Below are 17,592 nucleotides of genomic sequence, written 5' to 3' on the forward strand. Positions count from 1 at the left end.
GGTTGGTGGTGGTAGAGTTTGAAAATGGGACCTTTAGTACCGGTTCGTGCCATGAACCGGTACTAATGCCTCAAACCCCATTAGTATCGGTTGGTGGCTCGAACCGGGACTAAAGGTCTAACCTTTAGTACCGGTTGGTGCCACGAACCGGTACTAATGGGCATCGCACCCTTTTAGTCCCGGTTCGTGGCACCAACCGGGACTAATGCCTGTACGGTGTCCTAGCCGCTCGAACTAGGACTAATGCTCACATTAGCCCCGGTTCGTAATGCAACCGGGATTAATGCTCCTTTCTGGCCGAACAAAAGCCCTGTTTTCTACTAGTGGCGTATACTTATATGGGTCATAGGATTTTGCTAGATTGAACGACAGGTTCCCTCAATATAAATTTTGAACGAGAGGTTTCGGATGTTCGTATTGCATGAAATTTTGGTGCTTCTCTTATCTTCCTGAACTTCTTATCCTTCTTCTCGTCTTTGTCCACCTCATTCTAGATGGTTTAGGATTTTCGTGATCAAGATGGTTTGTGCCTTTTCACGTGTCTTTCTTCACTAAATGCTAGTACATCTTTTAGAAATTCTCCACATTGCAAGCAATATTCTTGAATAGAATAGAAAAACGAGAGTTGGCCTAAGCATTGATGCTCGATTACATGTATAAAGTTCTGTAAGGTGCAAGTCCCGACCACAATATAGACCTTCACGTACTGTGTATATAAATACATGAACTTGCACAGGTCTGAGTGCGCCATCGAATAGGTTGCAGTTCATGTGCATGTACGTGAACGCGCACAACCCAGTGGCTTCAGTGGTGGTGGTGCCTGCACAAACACATGCATATACGTGAACGTGCACAGCCCGGTCGCTTCGATGGTGGGGGCACGTGCGCGAACACATGCATGCTCGCCGTCGTACTTCTCCAGCGCTTTCTCGCCAGCAAGCTCCATGCGTTCCACATGTCATGATGCTCCTCCTTGCCCACATGCAATTTTTGTGTATCGAGCCCACAGATCTTTCCTTTACTTACTTTCGTTATATGCAATCCTTCTTTAATTAGTGCCTATCCGCTTAGTAATTAGTTCGCCCCAAACATGAGGAGGCTACTCGTTTTCACCATCTGTTCGTTGATTTCTGAGATGGTTGGTATTTAATCGGTGCGAATTAGTTTACAAAAGCGGGATGGGACAATTAAACATCAAATGCAACCGCAAACATTTTTTCAATTCCAAAAGGTTTTTTGAAATATGATTTTTTCTGAATTTTTGAATAAATTTCCAAATAGAGGAACATTTTTAAAACAATTCCTGCACATTTTTTGAAACTCAAACATTTTTTTAAATATCTGAACATATTTTAAAGGGAGGAACATTTTTAAAAATCTGTACAAAAATTGAAACTTTTGAGAAAAGGGAAATACAACTTGAACAAAGGAAAACATTAATAAACCGAAAAATAGAAAAAGGAAAAAATTGAAATGAATAATAAAAAAAGAAAAATAAAAACCACAAAAAGAAATGAAGCGTGTGTGGAACCTTCTAGAACGTTCCCAAAACCAGTTAGGAACTTTCCAGAAGGTTCACAAAACCAGTGCTCTTGCACCCTTGGATGGGCCGGTCCGCTTTTGTCGATAGGGTGTGCGACTGGTCGACAATCTGCCGCAGAATGCGGCAGATAGGATTTTTGGTCGATCAGCTCGATCCCGCCGAGACCGACTCGATCTGGAACACCATGATAGTAGCCTGCTCGACCCGAGCTCGTTGAGAATTTCGCCCATGCCGTATGCACGCTCGCCTGATCGATCCATCTGATCAATCGCCGCACTTCTCAAGCACACGCACTGCCGCCGCTGCTTCCGCCTTTGATTACTTTTTTCCAATGTCGTCGAGAACCACACTTTACTAGGCTGCATCTTAAACTCGATACTTCATCTAGATCAACAATACACGACCTTCGAATAACCTAGCTCATAATACCACTAGTTAGAATAAATCCGATGCATTCCGTAGATCATCCGAGGACCAAGCAATCACACAAGCACGACATCAAGATAGATTAACGAGGTTCACCGATATGGCTACATCCTCTGGGCTTGACTACGTACGCTCCTCTCCGTGACGCCGTCACAATACCGCACCCCGGCCACCCGGCGGCAGGCACACGCCGCCAGCTCCCCCTGCATACCTGTGCTATTATGTTGGCATAAGTTACATCGTGTGTCTATCCTTTTTATATATGAGGGGCCTAAGATACAAGTGTCCAACTTGAACACGACTCCATACCCTGTAGACACAAGACAATTCAGAGTCCATCTGTAACCTACCTTGTACATAATATTCGACACAACTCTAACATTATTGATGGAACGGTGTCACATGGGGATTTTGTCACCGTGATGGCGGGAACTACTTCGAGTCCTACGACTGCTCCAACGCCATCTTTGACCTTTTATTATTATTATTTTCAAGTCGCCCCGGAGGATCTGGATTCATTAAAAAGAAGGAGAAAGTTGTCAAGTTAATATACGAAAAACCGGGCTAAAACCATCGTAAAATTCCACACATGGCAACACCGTCCGTCCTAGGCTCCTGGTTACCCACACGAAGATGCACATACCACTGAGAAGAGAAAACACTGTCGAGGTTGTCACCAAGCTTCATCGTCATCACTCCATGAGCCAGCGACAACGACTTCCTCATCAACTTCATCAACAAAGCCTTCGTTGCAGCAGACGCCAAGACCCATACTGGCCTATGCCAAACAGACGACCACCCGCATCGGTGTCCAGACGGCTCCGACTTGAGCAACGAACCTAGCAGCGACACAATACTTACATGATATTCATGGATACATCTCTCGTTGGTATTCATGTCGCATACGTACACAATATTCATACAAATAAGAGTATATTCATGGATATACGTACACAATATCTCGTTGGTATATTTCTAGTGGGGTATAATTTACATCGAGCCTGGCTTGTAGGTACGAAATCATGTAATTCTTATGGACGTGCTTGTCAATGGAAGATGGCTCATCTTCGAGAATTACTCCATGGCTGTTTTGTTTCCCTCATGAATGTTGGCAATCCTTATCTTGTTACTGATGACTTGTGCTCATAATTGACCCGATAACATATTCTCAATCATGGTCCAGATTTGTGGCACGCTCGTCATTCACACCACCCGTGTCAAGACGTCTTTTAAAAACAAATTGAGGATATCTCCTAGGACGTATTAGTCCTAAGAGAACCACATAGGCCGGATTGGAGACTCACTCTTTTCCTCATTGGTTGTTTTCTCGATAATCTTGCGTGGTGTGAGGGGAGATCCATCAAGATAACTAGTGAGTTGGGCACCACGAACTGTGGGCAAGACTTGTGCTCCCACATAACGTAGTCTTCCCTTGAGAGCTTTCCCATATTTATTGGCTGAGGGAAGCAGGAATGTAGGAAAAAGATTATGCCATTGATAGGAATCTAGGAAAGGGTAGCTATTTATCCAATCATGATACCGATAGGTCAAAGCATATCGAGCCTCGTAGGCTCGGATGGTCTTATATGGATCGAGCCATACAATAGAGATTACAACGGCTGGGTAAAAGGCTCAAGGTGCATAAAAGAACTAGAGATAAACTACAAACCCGAACCTTTGTACGATTAGCTCGGTTTACATGATTGTAAGAAGCTACACTACAAAATGATGAAAGGGGATCTCTTCACCTAAATTTAATTCCATGTCCGTTGATCCAACAATCCAACTCCAAAAGTTTTGGTTTCAATTCCTCTCCATTGGGCACAAATCATCGGCTTTGGTATAGGAATTTCTTCCGAAGATAGTAAGTGTTTCTATGTTACTTTATTTGCATAGAAATTAATCACCCTTGTCTTGTTGAGGCCGGGGGTGATCCTCCTTTTCTAAAAAAAACTCACACAATTGTAGACATAGATGTATAGTTGAAAGAAATCTTGATGCACCTATCTAATGGATTTCGTATCATCACCATTAAATGATAGAAGAATACAAGAAACTATTTGTGATGTACACAAGGCTGATCATCTTCAATCATATGATTTTTTAATCACAAGTATCCTGCGAATTTTCATGGAGCTTCAATAGTTGGTTTGTTGTACTGACATCGTAAAAAACACGCGCATGAATAATCTTGTTATGAGACAATCATATAATATCGCAAACCCTATTAATTTGATTTAAGTGATGCATTGTTGAAAATGCTTAGAAAAACTAAAAAAATGCATATGAAAGGAGTCAACATGCCAGACGACAAATGGTGATGAAATTAAGGAATTAAATTGGCACACGACAAAAAGGAAATGGAAGTAGTCAATGCAACATGGGATAAAGAGAGATGAAATGAGTCAGCCCACTACACGACAACTGGACATGAAAGGATTCAATGCGACACATGACAAAAGGAGCTGAAATGAGTCAAGACGCTATGCGACAATAATATATCTTGAGAACCAAAACGTTCAGATTTGGTGGTCAGATTGGCACTAAATGATCTATATTTAGAGAGATCTAGGGCACCACTTAAGCTCAGTGTTACAAAGAAAGTCCAGAATGATACAATGCTCTACAAGAATTACTACTAAAGGTGCTGCTTGTTGAATGTGATACTAGGTTGTTCTCCCCCATGTACTTTCTAAAGGGGGCAACAGACCAGAGTTTTCATGAGCTGATCTATGGTCTTTTCGTTTTAGAAAAAAACTTGAACGGAATGATATCCCATGACTTCCAATGAATATACTCGTTTTTTTTGGATGCATCCAGAGTGTGGATTGTCAAAATACTGAATTCTCATGTGAGTTATGAGATACTATTGACTGTGATATGGCATGTAAAATATTTTCTTATAAGAATAAATAAATAATCCAATACATACAATCTACAAGAATTTTTTTTATGAAAAAGGAGACTATGCAGCACACAAAAAATGGAGAAGAATTGTAAAAAGTAGAAAATTTCCATTTCCATTGGGTGGGTCCTCATCTTCTTCTTCAAAAAAAATCCTAAAAAGAGAAAACCATTTGATGGATGCATCCTATTGGATTCCGTTTAAAGCAATGGGCTTAAGTGGTGCCTCGTAGACCATAAGCGGAAGCGTTTAGTAACGCGGCTGATGTAGTCAAACTTTCTCCGTGATCCAACCAATCTAGTACCGAACGTACGACACCTCCGCGTTTAGCACACGTTCAGCTCAGTGACGTCCTCCGCCTTCTTGATCCAGCAAGAATCCGAGGTAGTAGATGAGTTCCGTCAACACGACGGCGTGGTGACGGTGATGGTGAAGTGATCTCAGCAGGGCTTCGCCAAAGCACTACCAAAATATGACCGGGGGTGTAAACAGTGGAGGGGGGGTGCCGCAGATGGCTAACAATTGATCTGTTGTGTGCTAGGCGCCCCCTCCCACATATATATCGGTGGGAGGGAGGGAGGAGCAACCAAGGGGGGCGCCCAAGTAGGAGGAATCCTACTTGGGGTCTCTCCCAAGGTGGCGCCCCCTGCTATGTATAGAAGCGGGGAAAAGGCAGGGGAGGGTGGCGCCCCCCTTTCCTTTCTCCAATGAGAGGGAAAGGCGGGAGGGGCTAGCCCTCCCCTTTTTCCTTCCCTAGGGCTGTTCGGCTAGGGACAGGGGCGCACCAGCCCCCTGTGGGCTGGTCTATCCCTCCATTGGCCCATTAAGCCCATATACATGACGGGGGTGCCCGGAATCCCTTCCGGTGACCCGATTTCTTCCCGGTATGTCCCGAAACACTTCCGATGTCCAAATACCATCGTCCTATATATCAATCTTTACGTCTTGACCTTTTCGAGACTCCTCGTCATATCTGTGATCTCATCTGGGACTCCGAACAACATTCGGTCACCAAAACATATAACTCATATAACACTATATCGTCAACGAACGTTAAGCGTGCGGACCCTACGGGTTCGAGAACTATGTAGACATGACCGAGACACCTCTCTGGTTAATAACCAATAGCAGAACCTGGATGCGCATATTGGCTCCTACATATTCTACGATATCGGTCGAACCATAATGACAACATATGTAATTCCTTTTGTCCATCGGTATGTTACTTGCCCGAGATTCGATCATTGGTATCTTCATACCTAGTTCAATCTCGTTACGGGCAAGTCTCTTTACTCGTTCCATAATACATCACCTTGTGACTAACTCCTTAGTTGTTTTCTTGCAAGCTTATGATGTGTATTACCGAGAGGGCCTAGAGATACCTCTTCGATACTCGGAGTGACAAATCCTAATCTCGATCTATGCCAACTCAACAAACACCTTCGGAGATACCTGTAGAGCATCTTTATGATCACCAAGTTACGTTGTGACGTTTGATAGCACACAAGGTATTCCTCTGGTATCCGGGAGTTGCATAATCTCATAGTCGAAGGAATATGTATTTGACATGAAGAAAGCGATAGCAATAAAACTGAACGACCAATATGCTAAGCTCACGGGTGGGACTAGTCCATGACATCATGCTCCTAATGATGTGATCCCGTTATCAAATGACAACACATGTCTATGGTTAGGAAACCTTAACCATCTTTGATCAACGAGCTAGTCTAGTAGAGGCTCACTAGGGACACGATATTTGTTTATGTATTCACACATGTATTTAAGTTTCCGATCAATACAATTCTAGCATGAAAAATAAAACTTTATCATGAATAAGGAAATATAAAATAACAATTCTATTATTGCCTCTAGGGCATATTTCCTTCAAATATAACATCATGAAACAATAAAAAATTATAGATACGTTGGAGACGTATCAGAATATGGCTCTGATGTCTACTACACAACCTTTTTCTTGTAGACGTTGTTGGGCCTCCAAGTGGAGAGAGGTTTGTAGGACAGTAGAAAATTTCCCTCAAGTGGATGACCTAAGGTTTATCAATCTGTGGGAGGCGTAGGATGAAGATGGTCTCTCTCAAACAACCCTGCAACCAAATAACAAAGAGTCTCTTGTGTCCCCAACACACCCAATACAATGGTAAATTGTATAGGTGCACTAGTTCGGCGAAGAGATGGTGAAACAAGTGCAATATGGATGGTAGATATAGGTTTTTGTAATCTAAAAATATAAAAACAGCAAGGTAACAAGCGATAAAAGTGAGCATTAATGGTATTGCAATGCTAGGAAACAAGGCCTAGGGTTCATACTTTCACTAGTGCAAGTTCTCTCAACAATAATAACATAATTAGATCATATAACAATCCCTCAACATGCAACAAAGAGTCACTCCAAAGTCACTAATAGCGGAGAACAAATGAAGAGATTATTGTAGGGTACAAAACCACCTCAAAGTTATCCTTTCTGATCGATCTATTTAAGAGTCCGTAGTAAAATAACACGAAGCTATTCTTTCCATTCGTTCTATCCTAGAGTTCGTACTAGAATAACACCTTAAGACACAAATCAACCAAAACCCTAATGTTACCTAGATACTCCAATGTCACCTCAAGTATCCGTGGGTATGATTATACGATATGCATCACACAATCTCAGATTCATTTATTCAACCAACACAAAGAACTTCAAAGAGTGCCCCAAAGTTTCTACCGGAGAGTCGAGAAGAAAACGTGTGCCAACCCCTATGCATAAGTTCACAAGGTCACTGAACCCGCAAGTTGATCACCAAAACATACATCAAGTAGATCACGTGAATATCCCATTGTCACCACAGATAAGCACATGCAAGACATACATCAAGTGTTCTCAAATCCTTAAAGACTCAATCCGATAAGATAACTTTAAAGGGCAAACTCAATCCATTACAAGAGATAGAGGGGGAGAAACATCATATTATCCAACTATAATAGCAAAGCTCGCGATACATCAAGATCGTGCCAAATCAAGAACATGAGAGAGAGAGAGAGAGAGAGAGAGAGAGAGATCAAACACATAGCTACTAGTACATAGCCTCAGCCCCGAGGGTGAACTACTCCCTCCTCGTCATGGAGAGTGCCGGGATGATGAAGATGGCCACCGGTGAGGGATCCCCCCTCCGGCAAGGTGCCAGAACAGGGCCCCGATTGGTTTTTGGTGGCTACAGAGGCTTGCGGTGGCGGAACACCCGATCTAGGTTTGGTTTTCAGGGGTTCTATATTTCTAGGGATTTTTAGCGTCGGGAACAAGTCAGGGGGGTCTCCGAGGCGGCCATGAGGTAGGGGGCACGCCCAGGGGGTGGGGCGTGCCCCCACCCTCGTGGTGGCCTCGGGACTCTTCTGGTCCATCTCCGGTACTCCGTGGGCTTCTTCTGGTCCAAAAACAATCTCCGTGAAATTTCAGGTCAATTGGACTCCGTTTGGTATTCCTTTTCTGCGATACTCAAAAACAAGGAAAAACAGAAACTGACACTGGGCTTTGGGTTAATGGGTTAGTCCCAAAAATCATATAAAATAGCATATAAATGCATATAAAACATCCTAGATGGATAATATAATAGCATGGAACAATAAAAAATTATAGATACGTTGGAGACGTATCAGCATCCCCAAGCTTAATTCCTGCTCGTCCTCGAGTAGGTAAATGATAAAAACAGAATTTTTGATGTGGAATGCTACATAACATAATTTTCAATGTAATTTTCCTTATTGTGGCATGAATGTTCAGATCCGAAAGATTCAAGATAAAAGTTTAATATTGATATAAAAATAATAATACTTCAAGCATACTAACCAAGCAATTATGTCTTCTAAAAATAATTAGCCAAAGAAAGCTCATCCCTACAAAATCATATAGTTTGGCCATGCTTCATTTTCGTCACACAAAATGCTCCCATCATGCAAAACCCCGATGACAAGCCAAGCAATTGTTTCATACTTGCCTTTTCAAACTCTTTCAACTTTCACGCAATATATGAGCGCGAGCCATGGACATAGCACTATGGGTGGAATAGAATATGATGATGGAGGTTGTGTGAGAAGACAAAAAAGGAGAAAGTCTCACATTGACGCGGGTAATCAACGGGCTATGGAGATGCCTATCAATTGATGTCAATGCAAGGAGTAGGGATTGCCATGCAATGGATGCACTAGAGCTATAAATATATGAAAGCTCAACAAAAGAAACTAAGTGGGTGTGCATCCAACTTGCTTGCTCACGAAGACCTAGGGAATTTTGAGGAAGCCCATCGTTGGAATATACATGCCAAGTTCTATAATGAAAATTCCCACTAGTATATGAAAGTGACAAAATAAGAGACTCTCTATCATGAAGATCATGGTTCTACTTTGAAGCACAAGTGTGGAAAAAGGATAGTAACATTGTCCCTTCTCTCTTTTTCTCTCATTTTTTTGCCTTTCTTTTTTTATTTGGCCTTTCTTTTTTTATTTGGCCTTTTTTTATTTCCTCACACGGGACAATGCTCTAATAATGATGATCATCACACTTCTATTTATTTACAACTCAAGGATTACAACTCGATACTAAAACAAAATATGACTCTATATGAATTCCTCCGGCGGTGTACCAGGATAGGCAATGAATCAAGAGTGACATGTATGAAAAATTATGCATGGTGGCCTTGCCAAAAATACAAGTCAACTACATGATCATGCAAGGCAATATGACAATGATGAAGCGTGTCATAATAAACGGAACGGTGGAAAGTTTCATGGCAATATATCTCGAAATGGCTATGGAAATGCCATAATAGGTAGGTATGGTGGCTGTTTTGAGGAAGATATAAGGAGGTTTATGTGTGATAGAGCATATCATATCACGGGGTTTGGATGCACTGGTGAAGTTTGCACCAACTCTCAAGGTGAGAAAGGGCAATGCACGGTACCGAAGAGGCTAGCAATGATGGAAGGGTGAGAGTGCGTATAATCCATGGACTCAACATTAGTCATAAAGAACTCACACTTATTGCAAAAATCTACAAGTCATCAAAACCAAGCACTACGCGCATGCTCCTAGGGGGATAGATTGGTAGGAAAAGACCATCGCTCATCCCCGACCGCCACTCGTAAGGAAGGCAATCAAAGAACACCTCATGCTTCAAATTTGTCACACAACGGTTACCATACGTGCATGCTACGGGACTTGCAAACCTCAACACAAGTATTTCTCAATTTCACAATTACTCAACTAGCACGACTCTAATATCACCATCTTCATATCTCAAAACAATCATCAAGTATCAAACTTCTCATAGTATTCAATGCACTCTATATGAAAGTTTTTATTATACCATCTTGGATGCCCATCATATTAGGACTAATTTTATAACCAAAGCAAATTACCATGCTGTTCTAAAATACTATCAAAATAATATAAGTTAAGCATGAGAGATCAACAATTTCTTCAAAATAAAACTACCGCCATGCTCTAAGAAGATATAAGTGAAGCACTAGAGCAAATGACAAACTACTCCAAAAGATATAAGTGAAGATCAATGAGTAGTTGAATAATTATGTAACTATGTGAAGACTCTCTAACATTTAAGAACTTCACATCTTGGTATTTTATTCAAACAGCAAGCTAATCAAAATAAAATAAAATGACGCTCCAAGCAAAACACATATCATGTGATGAATAAAAATATAGCTACAAGTAAAGTTACCGATGAACGAAGACGAAAGAGGGGATGCCTTCCGGGGCATCCCCAAGCTTATGATTTTGGTTGTCCTTGAATATTATCTTGGGGTGCCTTGGGCATCCCCAAGCTTAAGCTCTTGCCACTCCTTATTCCATAATCCATCGAACCTTTACCCAAAACTTGAAAACTTCACAACACAAAACTTAACAGAAAAGTCGTAAGCTCCGTTAGTATAAGAAAATAAATCACCATTTAGGTACTGTTGGAACTCATTCTAAATTCATATTGGTGTAATATCTACTTTATTCCAACTTCTCTATGGTTCATACCCTCCGATACTACTCATAGATTCATCAAAATAAGCAAACAACACACGAAAAATAGAATCTGTCAAAAAGAGAACAGTATGTAGAAATCTGTATCAAACGAATACTTCTGGAACTCCAAAAATTCTGAAATAAATTGTTGGACCTGAGAAATTTGTCTATTAATCATCTTCAAAAAGAATCAACCTAAAAGCACTCTCCAGTAAAGAATGGCAGCTAATCTCGTGAGCGCAAAAGTTTCTGTTTTTTTACAGCAAGATCTCAAAGACTTCACCCAAGTCTTCCCAAAGGTTCTACTTGGCACAAACATTAATTAAAACATAAAACCACATCTAACCAGAGACTTGATGAATTATTTATTAATAAACAGGAGCAAAAAGTAAAGAACAAAAATAAATTGGGTTGCCTCCCAACAAGCGCTATCGTTTAACGCCCCTAGCTAGGCATGATGATTTCAATGATGCTCACATAAAAGATAAGAATTGAAACATAAAGAGAGCATCATGAAGAATACGACTAGAACATTTAAGTGTAACCCACTGATACGTCTCCAATGTATCTATAATTTTTGATTGTTCCATGCTATATTATATTCTGTTTTGGATGTTTAATGGGCTTATTTATCCACTTTTATATTATTTTTGGGACTAACCTATTAACCGGAGGCCTAGCCCGAATTGCTGTTTTTTTGCCTATTTCAGTGTTTCGCAGAAAAAGAATATCAAACGGAGTCCAAACGGAATGAAACCTTCGGGAACGTGATTTTCGGAACAAACGTGATCCAGAGGACTTGGAGTCCACGTCAAGCAATCAACGAGGAGGGCACGAGGCAGGGGGCGCGCCTACCCCCCAGGCACGCCCTCCACCCTCGTGGGGCCCACGTTGCTCCACCGACGTACTTCTTCCTCCTATATATACCTACGTACCCCCAAACCATCGGAGGCATCCACGAAAACCTAATTCCACCGCCGCAACCTTCTGTACCAGTGAGATCCCATCTTGGGGCCTTTTCCGACGTCCTGCCAGAGGGGGCATTGATCACGGAGGGCTTCTACATCAACACCATAGCCTCTCCGATGATGTGTGAGTAGTTTACCTGAGACCTTCGGGTCCATAGTTATTAGCTAGATGGCTTCTTATCTCTCTTTGGATCTCAATACAAAGTTCTCCACGATTCTCGTGGAGATCTATTCGATGTAATCTTCTTTTGCGGTGTGTTTGTCGGGACCGATGAATTGTAGGTTTATGATCAAGTTTATCTATGAACAATATTTGAATCTCCTCTGAATTCTTTTATGTATGATTGGTTATGTTTGCAAGTCTCTTCGAATTATCAGTTTGGTTTGGCCTACTAGATTGATCTTTCTTGCAATGGGAGAAGTGCTTAGCTTTGGGTTCAATCTTGCGGTGTCCTTTCCCAGTGACAGCAGGGGCAGCAAGGCACGTATTGTGTTGCCATCGAGGATAACAAGATGGGGTTTATATCATATTGCATGAATTTATCCCTCTACATCATGTCATCTTGCTTAAAGCGTTACTCCGTTCTTATGAACTTAATACTCTAGATGCATGCTGGATAGCGGTCGATGTGTGGAGTAATAGTAGTAGATGCAGGCAGGAGTCGGTCTACTTGTCGCGGACGTGATGCCTATATACATGATCATACCTAGATATTCTCATAACTATGCTCAATTCTATCAATTGCTCGATAGTAATTTTTCACCCACTTTAATACTTATGCTCTTGAGAGAAGCCACTAGTGAAACCTATGGCCCCCGGGTCTATTCTCCATCATATTAATCTTCCAACACTTAGCTATTCTATTGCCTTTTATTTTACTTTGCATCTTTATTTCTCTTTATCATAAAAATACCAAAAATATTATCTTATCATATCTATTAGATCTCACTCTCGTAAGTGACCGTGAAGGGATTGACAACCCCTTTATCGCGTTGGTTGTGAGGTTCTTATTTGTTTTGTGTAGGTGTGTGGGACTCGAGCGTAGCCTCCTACTAGACTGATACCTTGGTTCTCAAAACTGAGGGAAATACTTACGCTACTTTGCTGCATCACCCTTTCCTCTTCAAGGGAAAAACCAACGCAGTGCTCAAGAGGTAGCAAGAAGGATTTCTGGCGCCGTTGCCGGGGAGGCTCACACCAAGTCAAGTCAAGATTTGATTTCCCGTCAACGAGCCATTTCTGGCGCCGTTGCCGGGGAGTCTACGCAAAAGTCAACATACCAAGTACCCATCAGAAACTCTTATACCTCGCATTACATTATTTGCCATTTGCCTCTCGTTTTCCTCTCCCCCACTTCACCCTTGCCGTTTTAATCACCCTCTCTTTTCCGGTCGCCTCTTTCTCGCTCGCTTCTTGTTTGCTCGTGTGGTGGATTGCTTGCTTGTCAAGATGGCTCTACCTAGATTTGGTGATCTTCACCTTAAAAGGTTAGAAGAGATCGAAAGCAACGTCAGGAGTTTTATGACTTTACAATTTGGGCATAATAATTTCTTTAGGAACGAGCTTAAGGAACAAAAAAGCTTTATGTGTTATATGAATAAAGAGCTCGATGATATGTCTAAGGAATTTTATGGTTTGAAATCTCAGATTGCTCATCTCAAAAAATTAATAGCTGAAGTCTCGGATAAGCAGGCCACCTTAGTTAATAAGATGGCCGCTAAGCCGGATTTTTTTTGTGAGAATAAAGATGAAGATCTAAAAGTTATTGATGTGTCCCCTATTAAATCTTTGTTTTGCAATATGAACCTTGATAATGATGGGACTGGAGATGATCCACCTTTACCTAGAAGGCGTTACAAAAATTCGGAGTTTTTAGATCTTGATGCAAAAATTGGTAAAAGTGGGATTGAAGAGGTCAAAACTTTAGATAGAAATGAACCCACTATTTTGGATTTCAAGGAATTTAATTATGATAATTTCTCTTTGATAGATTGTATTTCCTTGTTGCAAACCGTGCTAAAATCTCCACATGCTTATAGTCAAAATAAAGCTTTTACTAAACATATCATTGATGCTTTATTGCAATCTTATGAAGAAAAACTTGAGTTGGAAGTTTCTATCCCTAGAAAACTTTATGATGAGTGGGAACCTACTATTAAAATTAGAATTAAAGATCATGAATGCTATGCTTTGTGTGATTTGGGTGCTAGTGTTTCCATGATTCCAACAACTTTATGTGATTTGCTAGGATTCCGTGAATTTGATGATTGTTCTTTAAACTCGCACCTTGCGGATTCCACTATTAAGAAACCTATGGGAAGAATTAATGATGTTCTTATTGTGCAAACAGGAATTATGTGCCCGTAGATTTTATTGTTCTTGATATAGATTGCAATCCTCCATGTCCTATTATTCTTGGTAGACCTTTCCTTAGAACGATTGGTGCAATCATTGATATGAAGGAAGGAAATATTAGATTCCAATTTCCGTTAAGGAAAGACATGGAACACTTCCCTAGAAAGAAAATTAAATTGCCATATGAATCTATTATGAGAGCCACCTATGGTTTGCCTACCAAAGATGGCAATACCTAGATCTATCCGTATTTTTATGCCTAGCTAGGGGCGTTAAACGATAGCGCTTGTTGGGAGGCAATCCAATTTTATTTTTAGTTTTTTTTGCTTTTTGCTTCTGTTTAGGAATAAATCTTTTATGTAGCCTCTGGTTAGATTTGTTTTTATGTTTTAATTAGTGTTTGTGCCAAGTTAAACCTATAGGAACTTCTTGGATGATAGTTACTTGATCTTGCTGAAAATTTCAGAAACTTTCTGTTCACGAAAAGAATTGTTAAAACTCACCAGAACGTGATAAAATATCAATTCCAATTGAAGCAGATCAATAAACAAATTGTTTAGGTCGTCCTATTTTTGTAGACTTTTTGGAGTTCTATAAGTTTGCGTTAGTTACAGATTACTACAGACTGTTCTGTTTTTGACAGATTCTGTTTTTCGTGTGTTGTTTGCTTATTTTGATGAATCTATGGCTAGTAAAATAGTTTATAAACCATATAGAAGTTGGAATACAGTAGGTTTAACACCAATATAAATAAAGAATGAGTTCAATACAGTACCTTGAAGTGGTGTTTTGTTTTCTTTCGCTAACGGTGCTCACGAGATTTTCTGTTAAGTTTTGTGTTGTGAAGTTTTCAAGTTTTGGGTAAAGATTTGATGGAGTATGGAACAAGGAGTGGCAAGAGCCTAATCTTGGGGATGCCCATGGCACCCCAATATAATCTAAGGACACCAAAAAGCCAAAGCTTGGGGATGCCCCGGAAGGCATCCCCTCTTTCGTCCTCATCCATCGGTAAATTTACTTGGAGCTATATTTTTATTCACCACATGATATGTGTTTTGCTTGGAGCGTCTTGTATGATTTGATTCTTTATTTGTTAGTTTTCCACAATCATCCTTGCTGTACACACCTTTTGAGAGAGACACACATGATTCGGAATTTGTTAGAGCTTTGGCTTCACTTATATTTTTTGAGCTATATAGTTTTGCTCTAGTGCTTCACTTATATCTTTTAGAGCACGGCGGTGGTTATATTTTGTAGAAATTATTGAACTCTCATGCTTCACTTATATTATTTTGAGAGTCTTAAACAGCATGGTAATTTGCTTTAATTGTGAAATTAATATTCTATATTGAGTCCGTTAAATATCAAGAGAAGTTAGATACTTGATAAGTGTTTTGAGATATAAAGGTGGTAATATTAGAGTGTGCTAGTTGAGTAATTGTGAAATTGAGAAATACTTGTGTTAAAGTTGGCAAGTCCCGTAGCATGCACGTATGGTAAAAGTTGTGTAACAATTTTGACACATAGGTGTTCTTTTATTGCTTTCCTTATGAGTGGCGGTCGGGGACGAGCGATGGTCTTTTCCTACCAATCTATCCCTCTAGGGGCATGCGTAGTAGTACTTTCCTTCGAGGGCTAATAAACTTTTGCAATAAGTATATGAGTTCTTTAGACTAATGTGAGTCCATGGATTATACGCACTCTCAACCTTCCACAATTTTCTAGCCTATACGGTACCGCGCATTGCCCTTTCTCACATTGAGAGTTGGTGCAAACTTCGCCGGTGCATCCAAACCCCGTGATACGATACGCTCTATCACACATAAACCTCCTTATATCTTCCTCAAAACAGCCACCATACCTACCTATTATGGCATTTCCATAGCCATTCCGAGATATATTGCCATGCAACTTTCCACCGTTCCGTTTATCATGACACGTTTCATCATTGTCATATTGCTTTGCATGATCATGTAGTTGACATCGTATTTTGTGGCAAAGCCACTATTCATAATTTTTTCATACATGCCACTCTTGATTCATCGCATATCCCGGTACACCGCCAGAGGCATTCACATAGAGTCATATCTTGTTCTAAGTATTGAGTTGTAATTGTTGAGTTGTAAGTAATAAAAGTGTGATGATCATCATTATTGGAGAATTGTCCCATGTGAGGAAAGGATGATGGAGACTATGATTCCCCCACAAGTCGGGATGAGATTCCAGACTAATAAAAAGAGGCCAAAAAAAAGAGAAGGCCCAAACAAAAAAATGAGAGAAAAAGAGAGAAGGGACAATGCTACTATCCTTTTCCACACTTGTGCTTCAAAGTAGCACCATGATTTTTATGATAGAGAGTCTCCTATATTGTCACTTTCATATACTAGTGGGAATTTTTCATTATAGAATTTGGCTTGTATATTCCAATGATGGGCTTCCTCAAAATGCCCTAGGTCTTCGTGAGCAAGCAAGTAGGATGCACACCCACTTAGTTTCTTTTGTTGATCTTTCACATATTTATAGCTCTAGTGCATCCGTTGCATGGTAATCCCTACTCCTCTCATTGACATCAATTGATGGGCATCTCCATAGCCTATTGATTAGCCGCGTCAATGTGAGACCTTCTACCTTTTTGTCTTCTCTCATAACCCCCATCATTATACTTTACTCCACCCATAGTGCTATATTCATGGCTTGCGCTCATGTATTGCGTAAGAGTTGAAAAGGCTGAAGCGCGTTAAAAGTATGAACCAATTGCTCGGCTTGTCATCGGGGTTATGCATGATGAGAACGTTTGTGTGACAATATTGAAACATAGCCTAACTATATGATTTTGTAGGGATAAGCTTTCTTTGGCTATGTTATTTTGATAAGACATAATTGCTTGGTTAGCATGTTTGAAGTATTATTGTTTTTATGTCAACATTAAACTTTTATCTTGAATCTTTCGGATCTGAACATTCATACCACAATTAAGAGAATTACATTGAAAATTATGCCAAGTAGCATTCCACATCAAAAATTCTGTTTTTATCATTTACCTACTCGAGGACGAGTAGGAATTAAGCTTGGGGATGCTTGATACGTCTCCAACGTATCTATAATTTTTTATTGTTCCATGCTATATTATATTCTGTTTTGGATGTTTAATGGGCTTATTTATCCTCTTTTATATTATTTTTGGGACTAACCTATTAACCGGAGGCCCAACCCAAATTGCTACTTTTTTTTGCCTATTTCAGTGTTTCGCAGAAAAAGAATATCAAACGGAGTCCAAACGGAATGAAACCTTCGGGAACGTGATTTTCGGAACAAACGTGATCCAGAGGACTTGGAGTCCACGTCAGGCAATCAACGAGGAGGGCA

This window comes from Triticum aestivum, chromosome 7D (genome assembly GCF_018294505.1).
Source record: "Triticum aestivum cultivar Chinese Spring chromosome 7D, IWGSC CS RefSeq v2.1, whole genome shotgun sequence".
In the NCBI taxonomy this organism is placed as follows: domain Eukaryota; kingdom Viridiplantae; phylum Streptophyta; class Magnoliopsida; order Poales; family Poaceae; genus Triticum; species Triticum aestivum.